The sequence below is a fragment of the Chrysemys picta genome, chromosome 1, assembly GCF_011386835.1.
Source record: "Chrysemys picta bellii isolate R12L10 chromosome 1, ASM1138683v2, whole genome shotgun sequence".
Classification (NCBI taxonomy): domain Eukaryota; kingdom Metazoa; phylum Chordata; order Testudines; family Emydidae; genus Chrysemys; species Chrysemys picta.
Genome location: NC_088791.1, coordinates 95,960,200 through 95,982,504, shown reverse-complemented (window position 1 = coordinate 95,982,504; position 22,305 = coordinate 95,960,200).

The window sequence follows — 22,305 nt, the reverse complement described above, 5'->3', positions numbered from 1 at the left end:
TGTGGCTTGGTGGGATGGGGGTCTGGGTGAGCTGGTTGGGGCTCAGTGGGGTGGGGTGTCCAGGTGTGTGGGGCTTGTTGGGGTGGTCCAGGTGCATAGGGGGTGGGGCTTGCTGGGGTAGGGATTCAGGTGGGGGGGGGTTCCAGATGCAGGAGGGTGAGGCTTGATAGAGGGTCTGGGGGGGGTCTGGATGCATGAGAGTGGGCAGATGAGGGGTGGGTGTGACCTGGTCCCGGATGGGTCTAACTCAGGACCGGCTGGTACGTCCCCAGCTTCTCCGCCAGCTGCTCCAGGTGCCCAAAAGGATGCACCCACACTGCTGTGGAGGGGCACATGACTGCTCTTGCGTCTTCCCTTTGCTTCCCCGTCAGAAAGTCATTTTTCTGTGGGGAAGCAAAGAAATCTGTGGGGGACATGAATTCTGTGCCTGCACAGTGGCACAGAATTCCCCCAGGAGTAATAATATAACCCAAATGAAAGAACGTGGAACTGAAAGAGCCCATTATACATGATGAATGTAGCTTGGGCTCCGCTACAACCTACGCATTTCCTGCTGCCAAGTCATTGTGGTTACATATCTTGCAGTACCAAGGAAATCTAAAGCCTCATCTGTTCTTGAAGAAAGTATGACTCCACCACCATCACCACATTTGGTGACCTGTTTACCCAGTACTCCATTTCTCCAAATGACTTGGGAACTCCTGATTGTCAACGTCCTCATTCAGGCTCTTTAGTCCCCTTGCAGGCCATGTCATTAGTACCATGTCAATGACATCTCAGGGTTATTCAGACTACAGAGTCACTTTCAACTGACATCAAAGCACACATGAGAAGAGCTGACATCATTTGATCCTTAGCTCCAAGTATGGCCCCATTGTTTCTTCCTAGAAGATGCTTATACATTCAGCAAGATTAAACTACTCAAGGGGTTTGTTTGCCTCCTTGTGGAATGCATCCTATACTTCTCTGGTTCCTGTTTCTCCATTTTTGGGGCTACAATGGCACTGACAAAGTCAGTGAAAGTAAAAAGTTTTGCTCCAGCACTCTGGGCACTGCTGCTCAATGATATACTTGTGGTCATAGTCTGTTATTCTCTTTGAAAGGCTCTCAGTCCTCCATGACAATTCCAGGGCTTGTACAAGAGCAACCGTTCTGCCAAACGGACTGTATGCCAAGAGGGCGTACACCATCAGGGCCGGTGGTCTTGCTGAGCTAAGTAGAATAAGGCAGTAACCATTAGAAGGTTACTTTGATTTTGTAACAGCCTCTTGAAGTTGTAGGCAATGACTCATCTCATTCACCTGATCCCTGACATCTTTTCAGGCTCCTTACCAGCACCCAATCACCGCTGTTGGGAGGCAAATGTCAGCTCTTCATCCCAGGAGGTCAACTCTGGACCACAGCAGAGAAACCACACTGGGATTAATCATCCACAAAAGAGGGCCCCCATAAAGTTCCATGGCTGACAACCAAAACGTAAGCAATGTAAATGCCTGAGCAGCCGCATCCCAGCTATCAGAGAAAGACTCTTTCCTTTGTGCCTTTTCTCACTCTCTGGTAGTTTCTCCCATCATTGTGGATGTACAATGCTGCTGAGAATCAGGCTTGAACAGAGGGAACAGAATCCAGCCTGACGAATCAGGCTTAACCTTGCCGTGCCTGTACGGCTCTTGTATCGAAGAATCATTCATTTCCCTTGACCTGATTGGAGACCACCTGGAAAGTTTTGGGTGAGGACCTGTTTCAGCCTTGAGGGCCACTAGTTCTCCGTGTACTCTTTCCCTTCATGGGGGAATGCTGATCTGACAGATGGGATGGAGTTGGAAGACTAGCCATCACATTACACAACCATGTTCCAACAGGTCCTTCCCCTCTTATTTTAAGAACTACATTAATAGCTGATTTTAAAAAAAGTAGACAACCCTCCTTCCTCCTGCTGAACATTTTCCGCCCATAGGGACTGTAATGCTGCTCATGTCTAACCTCTCATTCCTCTGCGCCTCTCTACAAGACCCAGAAACCAAGAAAAATAATCTTGATCTTAACTCCTCACCTCACCGCAACCCACCCCAAGTCCCATAACCATAGTATTTACAAAGTTACCCGGGTCATATTTCCTCCCAGCTCTCTTAAAAACAAAACTGCTGCCTCCCATGTTCCCAGTCCAGCCACTCTCTGCAATATACTCTCATGCCACAGGCCATGAGCCATCTGGCTGCTCAGCTGTCCACAAGCATTATAATCCACAAAACGTGCTCTGCAGCCAATGCCTCTTCGCTCTGCTGTTCATGGGCCGAAGCTACCCTCCACCGGCTTCGCAAATCAGTGCCTTCCCTGCCGCATCCCTCTGGTTGCAGCCGCTAACTGGCTACTCAGGATGTTTTGTCTGTGCTACATGCTTCCACTGCACTCTGATCTCCACTGCTGCATGGGGCCACCTTTTCCTACACCATCTGGAGCTGCCTGGATGGCTGCTGATCATCCTCCAGCTCCTTGAGCCACCAGCTTCCAGCTCCAAAGTTTAGCTCTACTGGCTGCCTCCCCAGCGCTGCTAGGACAAGGGGTCGCCCTTCCCGAGGATATGTAGCCCTGTGCAGTGTACAGGTTTCTCCTGCTGCTTATCTCACAGACTTGAGCTCCTCCTGACATCCTAGGCTTAAAACATCTTCCTTACCTTGGCCTGTACACCGTCCCCCGCGTCACACCAGCTAGAAAAAAGGTGGGCAGGAAGGTCCAGGCCCCATATGGGCTGGGACATGTGTCAACCCAACAAAACTTATCTCCTCCAGAATTAGTGCTCTCCACTTCCCTTCCCCTTACCTATTTTTATTTACAGTGGGCACCACGTAAGATCTCTCATGGGGATCTTTAACCTAAGAGGTAAGAGTCCAGACAATGTACATTATTCAGACAAAGCTTATCTAAACTCCTCTGTTCCTCAGCTGCTGAATTCTCCGCAGATTTCCAGAGCCTTCATCAGGGAACAGGGTCTGAACTTATTCACAACTCACTGCCCACAGACTCCTTGCTAGCTACCAGGAGGATCATTATTTTCAATCTGTACTATGCACTGTATTTTATTCCAGCAACCAGCAGGCTAATTACCCAAGTTTATAGCACATGGTTAAATTAGAAAACCAAGATAGGGATCCATGAAGCGACTTAGGTGTTGAAATGCTGATGCATCTCTAACTTTTAGAGGCCTAGAAAATCACAGGGAAAACACTGCAACCCACAAAGCCTGAGTTAGGTGCCCAGGCTCCTATACAATGAATGGGGAGAGACAGGCATCTTAGAATGTGATCCACAAAAGCTAGCCACCTAAGCTAGCCAATGGGAGACACCAACGTCAGGGTTGTGTGCTACGCCCCACCCCTCTCTTGGAAATAAGGTGCATATCTCTGCTTAGTGATCCACGAATGGGAACCAGTCTCTTGGAGCCAGGCAGCTTAGATGCTTGAGGGAATGAGTTAGGCGCCTGCCTCACTCCACATAAAACAGCTGGAGGAGGAGGTGTCCACTTGTAGCCCAGAGGCTAGAGCGCTCATCTGTGCTGTGAGAGACCCAGTCACTGGGCCAGAGAGGGCAAGAGAGTGGGAATGACTCTGTACTCCAGTGGTGAGGGCAGCCACCTGGCAGATGTGAGATCCAGTTCCATTCCTTCTGCTCCAGTCACTCTTTCATTATTTATCCACAGAGGAACAGCTTCAACAGGACAGACTGAGGGAGTCCCACATGAGAATATCCCATTGCTCAGTGGTTACAGCCAGAATTGCTTCTAGGCCATTGGGGGCAAGAATATTTTTGGGGCCACACAACAAAAAGTGAATGGGGGCCACCTTGAGCTGCTCAGGGTCCTAAGCAACTGCCTAGTTCTCGCCCCTCATTACACCATTCAGCTGAGAGGTAGGAAACCCCTGTTCAAATTCTTTCTCCCCCTCTGGCAAAGAGGGGAGAATTGAACCTGGGTCTCCCACATCCCAGACTTACTTACGTAGAATGTCGTATGCCTAGGGGCTCAAGGCAAGCCATTTTCCCCACTGCTGTCTGTCCAGAGCAACATGTTTGATTCCATTGTAAGTTGTCTCCAAGCTGGTCGCATCCATTTTGATTGTCCTGCAATAGGTCATTCTTTGTCCTCTATGCTTTCTCTTCCCTCCAGGTGAAATCCAATCTAGGACATACCTTGTGCTTCTGCCACTGGGTAACCCGATGACATGGCCAAACCACTATAGCCGTCTCTGTCTACTTATTGAGTCTGCAGTCTGCTGACCCATATGACACAGCATTTTCACATTTGTTATGCAATCTCTCCAATGAATTCCCAAGAGTCTTCTTAAATGCTAGTGGTGCATCCAGCTTCCTCCTATGTATTTCCACCAGCTGCCATGTTTCTGAGGCATACACTAGTGTGGAAGGACAATAGCATTGTACAATATCATTTAACTTTGTAGCTGGGTAGTCTTACTCTTCCAGATGTTTTGCAAATGGGAAAATAATCCACTGGCTTATTCTTGCCTTCACTTCTTTAGTGAGCTGGCCATTAGTGGATATCTAATTTCCAAGGTAAATGAAGTCATCAACTCTTTTGTACTCTTCTCCATCGTACATCTGCCAGGGTTGACAGCATTCACTCCTATCTCCATTATCTTGATCTTCTGCATACTCATGCGAAGTCCCCTTTAGCATAGGAAGAAACAATGGGGCTGTGATGTTTGCACTCCATATGATTTTATGAAAATATACTAATGGGTGACTATAATATAACTGGAATATGCTTCATGCAAAAGGTCTCTTGTAAGGTATCATTACAAAGCTTATAATCTACTGAGTGCGGTCATCCTATTTTTATAAATGTATCGTTCTTGTATCTGAAACTAGAAATATGAAATATAACTCTGAGGTCCTATTGTAATTGTGCAAAGTGTGGGCCATTAATGGTGGTTTGGAATCTTGATGGCTCCCATCAACTAGGACAATTGGTTGTAAATGGCTCTGTTTACTTGCAAGTCTTCCTGTGAGTCAGGCCAGGAAGAATGAAGGCTTGGGATCTCACAGGACGTGTGACCATGTCACCTGGTACTGGAATCCATCTTTAAACTGGTGCTTTTCCATTTAGAAGGAGGGGTGGGAACCCAGAGAGCAGGGCCGGATTAACTTTTTGTGGGCCCAGCGCCAAACATATTTGTGGGCCCCCCTGGGGAATGATTGTAAAAGGGGCCGGGGGTAAAAGCACAGTGGGGCAGGAGCTAGGGTTGGTCTCTGGAGCAAGGGAGGGGTCGGGGTAAACTGCAAGCCCAGCAGGGCTGGGGAGGAGGTAAACAGGATCCCCACCGCCCCTGCCCACATAGAGCAGGTACCTACCTGGTTCTAGCCCATTCTCTTTGTCTCTCTCTGCACTGAGCTGCCCCTCCTCCCACAGCAGCAGGACAGGTTCTCTGCCAGCCCTCTGGGGTGGGTGTTGGGAGTGAGAGGAGCAGAGGCTAATGTGGTTACTCCTATAACCGGACATTTAGTTTCCAGTCAGCACAGCTAACCAGACACTCAGGTCCCGTTTTCTACCGGAGTTTCCAGTCTAAAACTGGATACCTGGCAACAGGGCTGCCAGAAAACCCTGAGGGGGGAGAGGGGCAAGCAATCATTTTTAAAAGTAAGAGGGCTAAGCCTTAAAGGGGGGGGGTAGTAGTGGATGGGCTAGGGAGTGGAGAGGAGCTAGTGGGCAGGGCCATGTCTGCTGTACTGCCCAGGTAGGTTGGAGACTGTGGGGATCAGCTGACACAGTATCCAGGGCCGGTGCAAGGATATTTTGCACACTAGGCGAAATTTCCACCTTGCGCCCCACCCCCCTCCCCCCGGAGCATGGCTTATTATAAATTTTCAAAAACGAATACAGTGGAGTCACATCTTACGCAGGGGTTAGGTTCTAAGGTCAGCGCGTAAGAGGAAAATCACGTATGGTGAAAATTACCATAAAGTACAGTACACACAGTATACACTGTATACACTAGAACATGGGGTCCTCAACCTACAGCACGCGTGCCAAAGGTGGCACGCAAGCTGATTTTTTTTTTTTAATGGCAGGCTGCGGGTCCCGGCCACCGCTGAGCCTGCAGCTGGCCTGGGGTTCTGTTCACTAAGCTGCCAGCCGGGGTCCCCGCCGGCGGCTCTGCTCAGCCTCCTGCCATCACCCAGGCCAGCAGGAGACTGAGCGGGGCTGGTGGCCGAGACCCTGGCTGGCAAGGGGCTGACAGCTGGAACCCCAGATCATCAGCGGGCTGAGCAGGGCCAGTGGCCGGGATCCCAGACCGGCAGTGGGCTGAGCGGGGCCGGCGGCTGGCACCTCAGCCCGTTGCCAGTCGCCGGCTCCGCTCAGCCTCCTGCCGGCCTGCGTGAACGGAACCCTGGGTGAACGGAACCCCAGGCCATTCACCCAGGCCGGCAGAGGCTGAGCGGAGCTGGCTGGGATCCCAGCGGGCTGAGCAGGGCTGGTGGCTGGGACCCCAGCTGGCAGGAGCCGGCCCATTGCCGGCCCTGCTCAGCCTGCTGCTGACTGAGTGAATGGAACCCGAGGTCGGCAGCAGGCTCCGTGGCAGCCCGGACCTGTAGCCTGCCATTAAAAAAAAAAAAAAAAAAAAATCGGCTCACGTGCCACCTTTGGCATGCATGCCGTAGGTTGAGGGCCCCTGTTCTGGTGTATACTGTGTATACTGTACTTTATGGTAATTTTCACATACGTGATTTTCCTCTTACGCGGTGACTTTAGAACCTAACCCCCACATAAGAAGTGACTCCACTGTAGTGTAATAAAAAAATTTTGGGCACCGCTTTTTGGCGCCCCCAAATCTTGGCGCCCTAGCCGGCCACCTAGTTTGCCTAGTGGTTACACCGGCCCTGACAGTATCCCCAGCCCAGGTGACGTGACAGCCAGTGGTAGATTTATAGTTAGTGGGGCCCCCCAGCCCTGTGCTCAGCTTCATTTTTGGGGCTCCTCCTTGGGACCCAGCCAAGAAAAAGAACATTCTCTCTTATCTCCCCCTGCCCCCGTTTTTCATTCTTTTTTTCTTCATCCTCCTCCTATAAGTAATAGCAAGTAAATGAAAATAAAGTGAGGTACCTTGATTGTTTTTGTAGTCTAACTTATTTTTCCACAGACCACTTGAAAATCATAGAGAATCTCGACGGACCACTTAATGATCTTTCCAAATATTGTAAAAAAATGTTGGGGGAGGTGTGGGGGATGCAGGGGTCAGGGCTGTGGGAGTCTTTCTCAATAAGTTTTCTTGAGGTGAAAATCTGGTCTGAACACAACCTGAACCAATTTGTTCTTCCTTGAGTACTTTATCAGCAGCAGTTTTCATCCTATTCACAATTATAATGCAAAACATTTTTCCAGGTACAGATAGGAGTGTCATGCCTCTCTGGTTATCACAAATATGCTGACAGTTTTCAGAGTGGTAGCCATGTTAGTCTGTATCAGCAAAAAGAACGAGGAGTACAGTCTCTAAGGTGCCACAAGTACTCCTCGCTCTTTTTACAAATATGCTGGTCCCCCTTTTTAGGAATTTTACAGATGACACCTTCTCTCCAATCTTTAGGACAAATCTCCTTTTCCCAAACCTTTTTGTACAATCTGCACATGTAATTCACCAGCACTTCCACTCAAGCTTTTAACAGTTCAGTATCTATTTTATCATAGCCTGGTGCTTTACTACTCTTCAGTTGATATAGGGCCTCAGGTACTTCCTCAGAGCCGATTACTTCTAGTGAGATAGGTAGGTCCACTGTCTGCAGGGTTCAACCGGAGTTTTGGGGATCGCAGTGCAGCCCAAACTGGGATTTAGGTGCCAAGTACTTTAGTGAGCTGAGCCCAGGTACCTGCAGTGTTTCTATTGGCTAGGCACCTCTGAGAAACTAGGAGGGATGGTGCAGTGGTTAGGGCCCTAGCTTGGGACTCAGGAAACCCAGGTTTAATTCCCTGCTCTGCCACAGAGTTCCTGTGCGACCTTGAGTAAGTTGATTTCAGTGGGTGTTAGGAGCCTAAATATCTTTGAGGATGTGGGCCATATCCTCTATATGCCTCAGTTCCCCATCTGTGAATTGGGGATAATAGCACTCCCCTACCTCACAGAGGCATTGGGAGGAGAACTACATCAAAAGTAGTGCTGTGGTAATTGGGTGGCACATAATTATGTAAGAGGCACAAGATAGTAAGTGCTCTAACTAATGTTCTAGCCTGTACCTGTGTTTCATTAAGTACTCTGGAGACAGAGCTGTATAGAGAGGAGAGTGGTGGAAAGGCTGGTGATGTGATCCTTGCAATATTGTCTCTGTTTTAACAGAAGTTGGCCCTTTTGCTGTGGGAATCCAACCTGGTGCTCTGTGGTTCTTCAATACACAAGTTTACATCAAGTGATGTCTTGACCCTGCCTAGCTTGTGAGTGCTGATGGGATCACAGCATGATGTAATATGACTGCAGGCAATACTTGTAAGACACAGACTTTCCTGACTGAAACACCACCTGTCACAGAAGCATTCAACTGACCACACACATTTTTTCCCTTTATACCTTAGCATTAATCTCAGTAGTATTAACAGTAGCACCTAGAGGCCCCAGTCAAAAGCCAAGTCCCGTTGTGCTAGGTGCTGTACAAACACATGGTACGAGACAGCCCCTGCCACAAAGAGCTTACTCTTTAAATAGATGAGACAGACAAAGGGTGGCATAAAGGGAACAACATCCAAGCAGAAGATTGGAAACGGAGGCAGCGGGAGATGACATTTTTTACCTCAGGTCACAGAGGGAGTCTGTGGCAAAGCCAAGGATTGAATCCATATCTCCTAAGTCCCAGGCCAGTGCATGAACCTGCTTTCTGTACAGCTCTCTCTTCAGGATAATTACACAAACACAGGTTCAGGCTATAACATTAGTTGCAATACTTATCCTCTGCTGCGTAGTCCAAGTTGTTTCAACAGTGGTGTCATCCTCCTCCTCTCCCCCACCCCGTCCCACCTTCTGAATACCTTCCCTGCTGCCCAGTCTCATCATTCGCCTGAGAACGCACAGCTACTGCAGCACTTGCTAAGCCAGAGGTGGGTTCAAGAGTCTGTCTGGGGGAGGGTGAGGGGGGCCCCTCCATTTAACTCTAACCCTGCCCACCATTGCTCATCTCAGCTGGTGGTGCAACAAGCTTGTTGGCCTGAGTGAGGAAAAAGTGGAAAGAGGGTGCATAGACCCATACCAGCCAATGGGGCCCAGAACCCTGCCCTGAGAAGTTAGTGGAAGGAGTAGCCTGCTGCTTTGGGCCTGGGGGTGTACTAAGGCTTCAATGCATGTGGTTCTCAGGGCCTACAGCGTTCTGAGCCTCAGGGTCCCTTCTCTCCTCTTGAGCAGATTTCAGCACCATCTGCTCAGTTCCGTCTTTGGAGGAGTCACCCATGTGCTTTTGTCTCTTCTGGCAAAGCCTGACTACATATGTCCTCCATTAGGCCTCACACACCCTGAGGTAGCAGAAAAAGAGGAGACACATTCTCAGCCTTGCACTGCAGCAGCCCAAGACACAGCCCCCGTCTGGACTAACGCACTTCCCAAGGTCGCAGCTGATACTAGATAGAGGTCAGATCTGAGCTTTGCCTCTGAATTGAGACTACTTGCTCCCTGGACTGTACAGACAGCACCACGCAGGACAGCGCAGCGGGGGTGTCGATGGGCTTTAATATAGAGGGGATAAATTAGTCTGGGATGATGGAAAGGGGAGGTTTCCTGAACTCCCTGACGACTACAGCAGAACACCGCAATTGTGAAACATTGTGAGAGAGCAGCAGGGGTGGGGAAAGGCACGTGATCCCACATAGCTTCTAACCAGCAGAACTGGCGAGCGGGATTTTATTAGCATACTTGAAACGTCCCCAGACTGTGCTGTGCCTCCTGAACAAACCCCTCCCTCCTAGCCACCCCCTTTGGCCTAACAAGCTCAACATCTGCTGGGGATTGGAGCAGCTACAGCACTTAGTGGAGGGTGAGCTGGCTTGCTGTTGTGCTTGACTCTGCTTCTTAGGATACACCTGCCACCCAACAATTCCCCCACTGAGTTTAGCATAACAGTTTTGTGTCGGCTGTACTGCTGGCTGGCCAAACAGCAAACTTTAATTACTCATCAGAGTGCCCCTGCTAAACACCTGGCCTCCATTGCTAAAGCTGTACACGCTCACAGGCTGCCTGTATTGTGTCTTGTACAGCAGTGAGCACAACACATACGTAAATAAATAATATTAATTGTGTCCATGATGAGACCTCTTGCCGAGGGGAAGGGAGAATGCCAACAGCGAGCAGCTCCACTGGGAGAAGCTGGAAGGGAGAGCTGGGAGCCGTGCTTAACTGGAAAACATTCTTTGCAAATCTGATGGCAAATACAGGCTTCCCTCCTTCGTATGAGATAGTGTGGTCTAGTCAGTGAACAGGCACTGGACTGGGAGTCAGGAGATCTTGGTATATTCCCAGCTCTGACACTGACCTGCATTGTGACACTGGGCAAGAGGCTTCCCCGCTCTGTGCCTCAGTTTCCCTTCCCCTTTGTCTGTCTTGTCTATTTAGATTGTAAGCTGTCTGAGGCAGGGACTGACTCTGACTGTGTTTGTATGGTGCCTGGCACGATGGGGGCACTGAACTCAGTTGGTGCCTTTAGGTGCTACTGTAATAATAATTTTAATAAAATCTATTTCTTGCATTTCAGTTATTTACTTCTCCTCTTAATGACCTAAGGGTCATCTTAGATTGGAAGCTCTTCAGGGCTGTATCGCTAGCACCTGGCACATGGTGGGTGCTAGTGAAATATTGGGATGGGAGTCAGGAGGCCTGGGTTCTATTCTCAGCTCTGCCACAGGCCTCCTGGGTGACCTTGGGTAAGACAAATCCCTTATCTGTGCCTCAGTTTCCCCACCTGTAAAATAGGGATGATGGCACTGCCCTGCTTGGTAAAGCGCTTTGAGATCCATTGTTGAAATGCTGTAAGAACTAGGGGTTATTCGGGTAAGAGACGGATTGGAGAAGGGAAGCCTCTTCCTGCTATGCTGAGCTTATTCCACTGGATGGCACTGCCTCCTAAGGAATGAAAAGACCCAGCGCCCAACACTCTTTAAAGCAATCAATAAATACATTTAGAGAATTAAAAAAGAATGAAGAGAATGAAATGGTGGTGAAAGGTTCCGCTTGACTGGTCCCTGGAGAGTGAAGCCCTGTACTTTATTTCCAAGACTGGTACAGAAGGGGTAGGACCAGCCACAGAGCAAGCTTCCTACACACAGTCTCTCTTGCCAACCCCTTGCTACTGTCCTTGAGAATCCACCCCTAGGGGTGAGCTCATCTCCACAGCCACCTTAATCCTCGGCCTCTGTCCTGAAACTACCAGTGACAGGGCTACTTAGCGCCAGTGGCCGTAGGACTTTCCAAACCACCAGCACCCAATCAGTCCAGAGTGCACTGAGACCTCCCCACCCTCATTTTCCATAACAGTTCTCACTGTGATACAACTGGGACTGGGCCTCACTGGGACTGGGGACCTAGACGCTGAAGGCTCTGCACTCCATTCACACTCCCCTGCCACCCCAGCACTGCTGGGCACAGCACGTGCATTAATAAAGACCAGCAGGCTCAGACTGGGGTCACACACCCTTTGGTACCCAGGAAAGAGACCAGCTCCTCCCGTTGGCCTAAGAGTGAGACCTGCCAGCAGGATGACAGATCTCTCAAAAAGTTAACTAGTATCAACTCTGCTAGCGTCAGGAAATAGCTGGGCTCCACCCTAAACACAGGCTTGGCGAGAGCGCTGGCCTCATGATTAAAAGACCTCAGTTCAAGCTGATACGGGTCCAACGTCAAAGGCAGAGCTAGCCCTGATGAGCATGCGACAAAAGCCCATGCTGGAGACACACAGACAGCATGATCCCCAGCATGGGGGACAGATTCCAGACCCATCATTCTACTTCAAAACCAGAGTTCACTGTCTCTTGGTGAAAGAGAATCCGCATTCACTGACAACAGTAGCGGAGTTCTTACGATGCTATGTGAGGCAGTCACTAGAGGGCAACCTGACCCCGTGTTTAGCCAGTAGATTATAAATGCACTGCCTGAAGCAGCATCAAAACAGGCTTTAGGAAGTACTGCAGCAATAGCTGTGGGGTTGGCCTTTGTTGCTCACCTCTGGAAGAATGAGTTCCCTCTCTCTGTGATCCAACATCAGACATACTCAGCACAGTGGTGTTTAATGCCCTGGAATATTTTAATATCAAAGTCCCCAGGTTTCCCACATGCATGGCCGTTAGTGTAGATCACACAGAAATGAGAACAAACATTGCTCCAGGCTAACAGGACCACACTATGGAACATTCACACAGAGGGACATCTGAGGATGAGGAGAGTTAACATTAACATCAGACCCTTTGTAGCCAGAAGCAAACTCAGACACCACCCAGGGGCAGGTCTACAGCTGCTCACACTAACTTGCCTTAGTTGTGCATGCTCATATTGAAAGTGACCCTCAGTTCTCAGCTGCAGCTGCCTGGCTATTCAGGGAAGGCGATTGCTGCTTCTTCTTCCATTTGCACCCCCTACTAGAACTTGCCCTATATAACTTGGGGCATTGGAGTGGCTGCCTTTATGTGAGTCCTTCAGCTGGAAGGTCCATCCTGTTCCATGACCAGCTAGGAATGGTACACAGCACTGGGACAAGGGCACATTCGTTTTACATGGATTTTGTTTTCTCATGGTTTTGAGTGGGGCAGTGCCCCAGTGACATAGTTCCAGCTCCTCTTCCCTCCCCTACCCCAATTCAGAGCCCTTCCCACTTCCTCAAATTCCTCTGCCCACGTGATTGTACTGGGCAAGTGTAGCCTGGAGGCACTCAGGTGGTTCCCAGAGTTCCTCCTGTTAAAGGGCCTGTATGGCCCATGGCACCTAAAACTGAGGAAAAGAAATCCCCCCCTGACAAACCTTTCATATTGCAGTGCTGGGGGCATGGGAGCTCCCCATGACTATGTCCTATTGGGGTCAGGGTTAGCATATCACAGCTCCACTCCTCCTGAGTTATGAATGGTCTGCTAGCTCTTGACTCCCTGTTGGGGTGGGCCTTGAGACCTGCTGGGCTCACCAGCTGATACTACAGTACATTGATTGATCTCATAGTAAGGAGCCAGGCAGATTTATCCCTGCCTTGCTAGGCCAGGCATGTATCCTCAGAAGGGACTGCACCAAGCCTGCAGATGGAAGCTACCACGGGAAGAGGTAAGGAAAGCCGGGTAGATGAGGCCAATGCTTAGACAGAAAAATAAAGAGGAAGAGTAAAGCTGAGGACTTCCAGACCCACATGAGCAGCCACCAGTCATCTCCCCCAGGGCAATGCTGTCCCCTCAGCTTGGGCACCATTAACCCTTTGGGAGAGGCTGCAGGATCAGGACCCTGCATAGTGTGAGTCAGTGAGCAGCACACAGGGTAAAGCACAGCTGATTGCTGCCAGCTGGCCATCTGCTGCCAGCACAGGACCTAGAGAGGACATGCTTCCTAAATCCATGGTGCTCCCTCCTCCACTCCACTCCACAGATCACTTCACAACATGACCTGAGGGACAGCGGGGGCAGGCAGGCAGCATCTGGGAAGTGTGACTCTGATTAGGGTGGCAAGGGTAGCACACAGTGCCAGTGACTCAAGAATGTGGTGGTGGGGGGCCTTGGGGAGGGTGGTTTTGAGGGATCAAGTCCAATATAGTCTTAATCCACCCCTGAAAACAGGGGAAATGTGCTCACAGCCACCCATGAGCCATTTGCTTTCAGCTCTGCCCTTTTAAAACATTCCTTACTACGACATTCATTAGTTAATGTTTGGAAGTGCTTTGAACATGAACAGTGCAGTGTAAGTGCTCAGTTATTTATTATTATATAGAGCCTGCCCCTGTCTGCACCCCTTGAGGCCTGAACTGAATTCACAGTGTTTGGCCCCGGAACCTTATCCCTTCCCTGTCTCTCACTCTCAATCCCCTGTACCTTAAAAACACCTCTGGGGTTTGGGCAGAATAAGCATCCCACTCCAGAGTCCTAGGAGGGAACCACTGATCCACTGACCCCAGGCACGGAGATCTCTCCCTGGTAGAGAATCACGTATCCCTGCTGGACAGGCCACATCCCAAGGAGGAATCACTTTCTCCACAGTTCGGTAATGATGTGGCCTCCCACCACCATAGCATGAGTGCATCACACGCTGGAATGGATTTTAGCCTCCCAACACCTTGGGAGGTAGGGAAAGATTATCCCCATTTTATAGATGGGGACTTGAGGCAAAGGGTAGATCGGCCTGCCCAAGACCACGCAAGGAGTCTGTGGCCGAGCCAGGAACTGAACGCAGGTCTCGTGGGTCCCCATCCAGAGCCCTATTCACTGATCCATCCTTTCTTGCCATGATTGTCCCCTCTGGGAGCTGGTCCAGGGGCTATTTCACTCCTGACTCTACTTTCATATGACACTATTATTAATACCTAGCTCCTACCTGCTAGTGCTTTGCATAATTGCCTTCTTCTGTTCTCTTGCTCCAGGAGCGTTGCAAGGTGCTCCGCCACTCTGGTGATGAGGACCTTACAAGTCCCTAGCTTGGATGATGGCTTTTCCAGCCAGGGAGAATTCACCCCATCCTTCTCCCAGTCTGTCTCAGACCTGGCCATGCACAGCCATGAAGGAGAGGCCAGCAACTTCCGAGAGCTGCCCAGGGACGGGGCAACAATGCAGTGGGGATGGAGAGGCCACTGGCTCCTTCGGCACCTCCCAGTTGCATTCTTCAGTACTGGGGAGCTCAGGCCTCTGTGTCCTGGTGAGGCTGGCAGGAACCAGAAGGGGGAGGGGGACCATGTCTCACCCTAGAGGAGAAGCAGGTGGAGGGGAGAGTAGAATGGGAGGATGGTTATGCCCCAGAAAAGTAGGCCCATGTGCATGGCTGCCTTGTTCCTGGTACAGGTGTGTGTGTGATGCCCATTGTAGTAACAGGGCCCTCAGCTCTGAGCCTGTTCTCTGCTGAATGGGCTCCTGGCCTGCTCTGGAGCTCCATCCCTTCCTCGTGCCCTCGTTCTCCAGGCAGGCCCATTGCTGCTGCTTGTGGAAGGGGTCCCTGGAGGATGAGTGGAAATGGAACACCAGGCGTCTGTAATTATCTCTGGGATGAGGCGTCCCACTGGCTTGTTCTGGCAGCTTGAAACATGCAGATCAAAGGGCCAGTGCAGGCTTCCTCTGAGCTTTGATACCAGCCTGCAGGAGGCAGCAGTGCCCGCTGTGCACCATGCCAGCAAGGAGCAAAAAAAGGGAGAAGAGCAGCGGCCGAGAGGGAAAGGAAGAAAAAAGGAAAAGAGGAAGGATGAGGTCCTGGTGCCCTGCAATCAGCTCACTGCACTGCCAGGCCATTTCAGATCCCTGGCCCCATCCAATGCCAGGGTCCAACACAAGCTGAATGAGCTGTGAGATTAATGCTCCTGCCCTGCCATGTGGGACTTGGGAGATCTAGGTTTAGATCTCCAGATCCAGCCTCTTGTCTTCTGGGCTGGTGGGGGCCGGGCGTGTTATGGAGACAGCAGAGGGCACAGAAGGAAGTGAGCACCTATCTCCCATTGCTGACTAAGGAGTAGACAGCCTTGACTCCCCCAGACAGCTGCATCTGCTGGCTCTGTCCCCCACACTGGGAACCAAGGGGTAAGCTCTCTGCTATTCCAGCAGTGTCCTCTGCTCAGGGCATGGGGTGAGGAGCAGCACTCGGTCATACTCCCAAGCTCCAGGAGCCTGCTTCTTCACACCATGGGCTGCCATTGCCACCTGTTGCTAGGTGAATCCCATTTGGACTTGGTAGCGCCTTACACAGAAATGCCTGCAGGGCAATGGCTAGGCAGGCTCTGGAAATCTGGAGGATAGTTATTCAGCAGAAGGATCCTTGCTGGGATGAAAGGACAGGGCAAGTGGAAGGAGCTAGGCGGACAACTTTGATGGACTGCTGGGTGTCTGTTGAGAAGCAGATGTGAGGAGGTGGAAAGATGGGAGGAGGAACGGGACAGGCATGGATTGAGTGATGTCCAGAGCAGGAGGGAAAGCGAAAAGAGTTAAAGGGAAAAGAGTAAGGTAGAGGGGACAGATCTCACTGCCCTGGGGGTGAACCCAGAGAAGGTAAACTAGAGAAATGGCAATGGAAGCTCAGCAACCCCAGCTTGATACAACAGCTGTGACTCAACGTTGAATGAAGGGCCATATTCTATAGCTTGGTCATGTTCAGTCTCCCAGCACCCCAATGCAGCAATAGGGGGAAGGAAGAGGGTTGCGGTGCTGTAGCCTTTCTAACACAGCCATGCTGCATCACACCGTGGCTTTGTGTGTGTGGTGCTCCCTGGGGAGACACAAGCCATGCCCTTTGTACTTAATGGGAGTAAGTGACTTATATGCGGCAGGTTGGGGGAAAGCTTGGCGCCAGGAATGGGAAGTGGATGCTAATTAGGAAGACTGGAGGAGGGAAGAAAAGGAGTGTCAGAGAACTGGGGGGAGGGAGACAGATAGCTAGCGAACAGGAAGAGAGAAGAGAGCGCTGTGGCAGAGAGGGTGTTTACAAGTGACCAGAGGAGATAACTGTGGAATTTTAATGCAAGGCCCCAGTATTGATCAGTGCAAGATGCAGCAGGCGGGTGTGAGAGTCAGAGGCGAGAACTGCAGTGCTATTAATACAGAGGACATACTGTAATCCATCAGTGTCAGCCCGGGGAGAGCCAACCTGCTGCTTCAACCCCTTCATTCCCAGAGAGCCATTCTGCCTTTGGCCCAGTCGCACAGCAGATCGTGGCAGCTACAAAATAGAAGTACTGCAGCAGCAAGTGTCTTCTTTTGGGGGGGCTGCAACAAGGAAATTGGGGCTGGAGGGAAGTGTAATATTCCCTGCAGAAACCAGGAATTAGTCACCCTGGTGGCACCTACACTGTCAGGCACAGTGCACCGCCGACGCCAGCACGCTAACTCCTGTGCCGCCAGGTTGCGGGCACCGAAGCTCTGCAGTGTCCTGGCCATCCAGCCCCGAATCCATGAGCCTCCAGGTATGAGCCATGACAAGTCCCCTCTGCCCCCCCAGCGTTAAGGCTAGGACTAGGAGCAAATTTAATAGCCCCTTCACCTATGAGATCGTCTCTGGGTTTTTCTTACTGTCACTTTTTCTGCCATTTCCCCTGCCTGCCTGCCTTGCTACCCTTCCCCCCCCACAGCACATACATGTTGCTGTTAGGATCTGTTCCTCCCAGAGTACTGTTCCTCACCTCTCCCACCACAGGTGTCTGCAGCCCCCCCACTCCTCCTTGCAAGAACATTTCCTCCCCCCTCCCTGTGGGATTCTGAACCCCCTGCAAAGGCTTCCCCTTTGTTCATATGCTGCCATCCTGTGTCTGTGAGTCAGGGGTTCAGTTCCGCTCCTCCTGGTTGGGCTCTTCCACACAGTATGGCCTAGTGGTTAGAACAGGGGACTGGGAGCCAGGAGAACTGGGCTCTATTTCAGGGTCTGCCACTGCTTCACTGTGTGACCTTGAGCAAGTCACTTTCCTCATGTGCCTGTGGTTTCTTCTCTGATAAGGATCCTGACCTAGAGAGACTATGGCACAGGGAGGCTGGGAGTCTGTAGGTGTTACTCTTTGCAAAGTGTTTTCATGTCTTCAGATGGAAGGGGCCCGAGAAATGCAAAGTGTTGGTACCCAGCATCATCAGTTTAATATTAGCAGGGCTCTGGACGCACACTCCCTCCCCTCCCCATTGGTGCTATTCACGTACCTGAGGGGTTTTCACTGCTGCTCCTTCTGAGCCACCAGCACCATCATTATCCCTTGAACAGCAAACAGCAGGGATGTGGGCTTGCCCCCGCCTGCATGGCCTCTCAAGCCTGCCCTAACCCAGCATCTCCTTCACACCACCGTGCCTTTTTCATGCCGATGGATGTGCCGGATCTGCCCTCCGCTGACTTTGCTTTACCCACTCTGCCCTTTGTGTTGGAAGAGCAGGAACCCTGTGTCTCCTCCTCACACTTCTCACCACTGTCTGTTTAATTTCTCTGACTGGATTCTGCCCTTTACTGGGTTTTCTTCCCAGCTCTGGTATAATCTGGTATAACTCCCCACTACCTTTTGCTTCCATCCAGCTGCTCTCTATTTGCTTAATGCAGAGATTCTTCCTTCCTGTTCAGCTGTGTGTCACCTCGTTCCCTGGCAGCCCCTACTCAGCATCAGGCAAAGCTCCAGAAGGCTTGGTGGTAGTTCAGTCACTCAAAGCACCTCCTACTCTCCTGGCTGTGTCAAGTCCGGAACCCTCTTGTCAGGCCAGGTCCCCTCTCCATTACTTCCTGGTTCCAGCCAGGCCCCCGTTCCACAGACAACAACCTTTCCTTGCAGGGTTTTAAGCAGTGTTGCTTTTGGCTGGAACCAGGAAGCAAAACAGCCTGCAAAAGTGAAATTGAAAACAAATGACAACTAACTAGCCCCATCAAAGTTTTGTGTGTGTGTGTGTGCGTGGCAGGGGGAGGGAGATGTTGATGATATTGGGGGTTCCTTTGAGTTTAGGACAAAAGTTTGAGGATCCAGTTTGAGTTCTGGCTGCACATCAGGGAGCGGGGATGGGGTGAGTTTGAATTTTGGGCAAAGACTTGGTAACTCAGTTACGTTTCTGGTGTGCCAGTTCACCCCATCCTTGTTCCTCTGCCTCACTCCCCTCCAGCATGGAGTTTCTTCTCTATAGACACTGACTGCCAAAGGCAGCTGATTCCACTCACATGGGGATCCTCCCTCCTCTCAAATTGCCCACAAATATCTATCCCCATCTCTGCCCCAAATTTTCCAGTCATGCTTTGGACATCCAAAGGTGCCAGGATGTAACAGACCCAGACAATTAATACAAAGGGTGTATATCTGAGGAGGCTCCCCTTGAGGTCTGGTCCCAGCCCCATTTCCTAATTCCTTGAGCCTGCTTGCAGCAGCTTGAACCCTACTGCCTCTCTGCCAGCCTAGTATTGCCAGCTTCAAGCATTCAAAGATTATGAGTCAAGCACCCCAAAAATAATGAATGGTTTAAAATACATGAGATGTTTAAAAAAGTTGTGGTTTTTTTAATTTGCCTTCTGGTTTTGGGGCTGCATTAGCTTCATATTTGCAGACTTTTCTCCATAGCTACAAGAGCTAGAAACTTTTTATTTTGAAATGAAACCTGAGATTCTCCCCTGGACTCCAGGAGCTGGGGCTTTAAAATACATTACTAACATTCAAATATCAGAGGGGTAGCCATGTTAGTCTGAATCTGTAAAAAGCAACAGAGGGTCCTGTGGCACCTTTAAGACTTGCATCTGAAGAAGTGAGGTTCTTACCCACGAAAGCTTATGCTCCCAATACTTCTGTTAGTCTTAAAGGTGCCACAGGACCCTCTGTTGCTTATTACTAACATTGCGAGAGTTGGCAACATTGACAGATAACTGGCCTGTCATTGGGATGCTTCAGAAGAAGGGGGGAAAAGCCCACAATGCACCTTGTCTCATGGCTGCTATTCCAGAAAACAAACACACCAACAACTCCAGTTTAATTGCATTTAGTTCAAACATAAGGATGGCAAAACCTATTCCCCCTCAAGCCCCCCATGTCATCCTTTCTTCCTGGGCCGCAAACATGTGGGAAGACCAGACAAAGTGGCAACATCGGCTAGAACTCCTAACCGGACCAACGCTCCTCCAAACTACTCTGTGTCACTGTTCCCCCGACGGACTCCTCTGGCAGGCCAAGAATTCTTTTCTTCAAGACTTCCCAATAAAGCCACATAAACGAGGACCAAGTTATAAAAAAAAAAAATCTTTATTTCATGTACCAGGATTTTTTTTTTTGTAATTTTCTGTTTTTTAAATTTTTTTCTTTTTAACAGTCTGAAAAAAACCCCACAAAATAAAGAAAATGGAGGTTGGTTTCTTGAACTGGTTTGAGCTGGACATGAGCAATATCCTTAGAAAAAGCTTCCCCGCCAGTCCTAGTCCTCCCTCTTCTCTCCCCCTCTCTCACACCCAGGTGCTCACTCATCTTCTCGTTCCACTCTGCGAATGCTCAAGAACTTTGTGGGCATCAAGTTCTCGAAAGCAGCTTTGGATTTAACCCAAAACACCGTACTCTGTCTATGCCGGAGTTTGGGAAACCAATTTTAATTCAGTGCTTGGAGGTGGAGGGAGGGGGTTATTTTTCATCTATTCTTTTATATTTTCAAAGGCCTGGGGACCAGGTGGGGATGGCAGGCTGGGAGGTGACTGGAATTCAGCAGGAATCCCAGACACCCAGTACAGACTGAGGCATGCCACCTAGATGATCAGTTTCATCTAAGCTTTCTCTGTGCTTCTCCATCAGCGCCAGACCTTCCCCTCAAGACCTAGAGAGAATTAGTTTAACCTTGGACTTAAATTTCCCACATGCTGCTCCCCAACCCTGCCCTGGAAGGGACCCCACTTTCCTGTGCTGAGAGGGAAAGTAGGATAAAGCAGCAATATCTGGGGCCAGGAATCGTTTTAGGAACAGTGTCTACACTCCAGTGGGAGCTGAACCATGGGACTTAACAACCTTTAAAATTGGAACAGCAGGAATTGGAACAGAGTCAAGGGTGGGGCTGAGCAGCTGAAAGGGTCAACTGACCCACTCAATAAACCCACAGCCCTGGACCTGCCCCTGGATGCAACAGAAGGGATTCTGTTGTCCATACGTCCATGGAGAATTCTCTCAATCTGTGCTGGCCCTGGGCTGGTCTGTAGCTGACTGAGTGACACACGGCGGCATATTGATAACGCTCTCCTTCTGTTTGCTTTGCCCACTCTCCCCGCCATCCCTCTCTGTGTCCTGGTAGCAGCATTATAAAGGGAGCTGAATTACAAGTGGTTTCTAGGACCTCCTTGGCACATTGATTCTCCTCAGCGCAAAGCCTTGGCGCTAAATGTTAGGCCAAGTGCCCGGTGCGTGTGATAATTCCTGGGATGGATGGGTGCTGCAGGCATGGTGAGGAGGTTTGCAGGATTTACATTCTTGAAGGAAGTAGGGAAGGGAGGGCAGATGTCTGCAATGATGTGGTGGGACGAGTGCGCGTATGAGTGGGAGACTGTAGACCTGATTCTCCTCTCATGCGCACCAGTGTAAACCAGGAGTAACTGCAGGGGAGTTAACTGGGGTCAAACCAGCGGGAGAGGAGAATCAGGCCCAGAGTGTGTATGAGCAGGAAGAGGAGAGCATGTATATAGGAGTTCAAGGGCCTCACTGCCGTGCACCTGTTTTAGTCACTACCCTGGGACAGAATGAGAGTAAAATACTACCACTGGGGCAAGCAAATGGGGACCTCCAATCTGGTAGCACTTTGCACCTACCCTGCTGGATGTAAACGACTACACAGGGGCAAGGCAGTAGGGAATCAGGCCTTGTATGCGACGAGGTCCGTCCAAGCCTTGGGGCCCAATCCGATGCCCATTGAGGTCAATGGACAGACTCTCGTTGGTTTTAGTGGGGGTGGGGGTCAGGCTCTTGGTGACTAGGCAAAACTGACATTTGAAGATATATACAGCAGTAGGCATCCCATGTCTGCCTACCCCGGGGAGCATCCACTGCATGCATGATGGGAGTGCGCATGTGAATGCTAGTCTCCTTATTAGCATATAGTCCTTATGCTGTCTGTCACCCATCCCCCCAATAGCAGCATCTTTCTCTCCGCAGGGAGAGATGTGTGTCTAGCACAAAGCCCTGTGGCCAGCGGGGAGCCTCTCCCCTCCTGCCAGCCAGGTGAGCTCCGGCCTCTCAGCGATTTTCATTTTGTTAAAGGGATTCAATTTCCGTTTTCTCTTTACAAGCCCCCCCCTGCTAATTTGCATTTCCCTCCCTCCCTCCCCCCAACTCCCACGTTTTCACAGTTTAAAGCTGGAGAAAACAAAAATGAAAAGAAAAATACTATCTGGTTTTCTTGCAAGTAAATCCACTTACTGTATTTACATTTATTTATAGTTGGTTTGGTTTTATTAAAAAATTGCCACTTATTTTTTAGAAACTTTTTTTTTTTTTTGCAATGTTGCTGTTAACCACAGGATCCCCAGGGACTAGTGAGTCCAGGTTGGTCACCATTAACTCCCTGGGAGCCCTGGGGACCAGGGAATCAGCATTAACCCCTGGGATTCCCAAGGACAGGAAAGTCAATGTTAACCCTTCAAGGGCCCACAAGAGACACATGAATCACCTTTGATCTCAGGGTCTTGGCAAGTCTGAGCAGGTCAC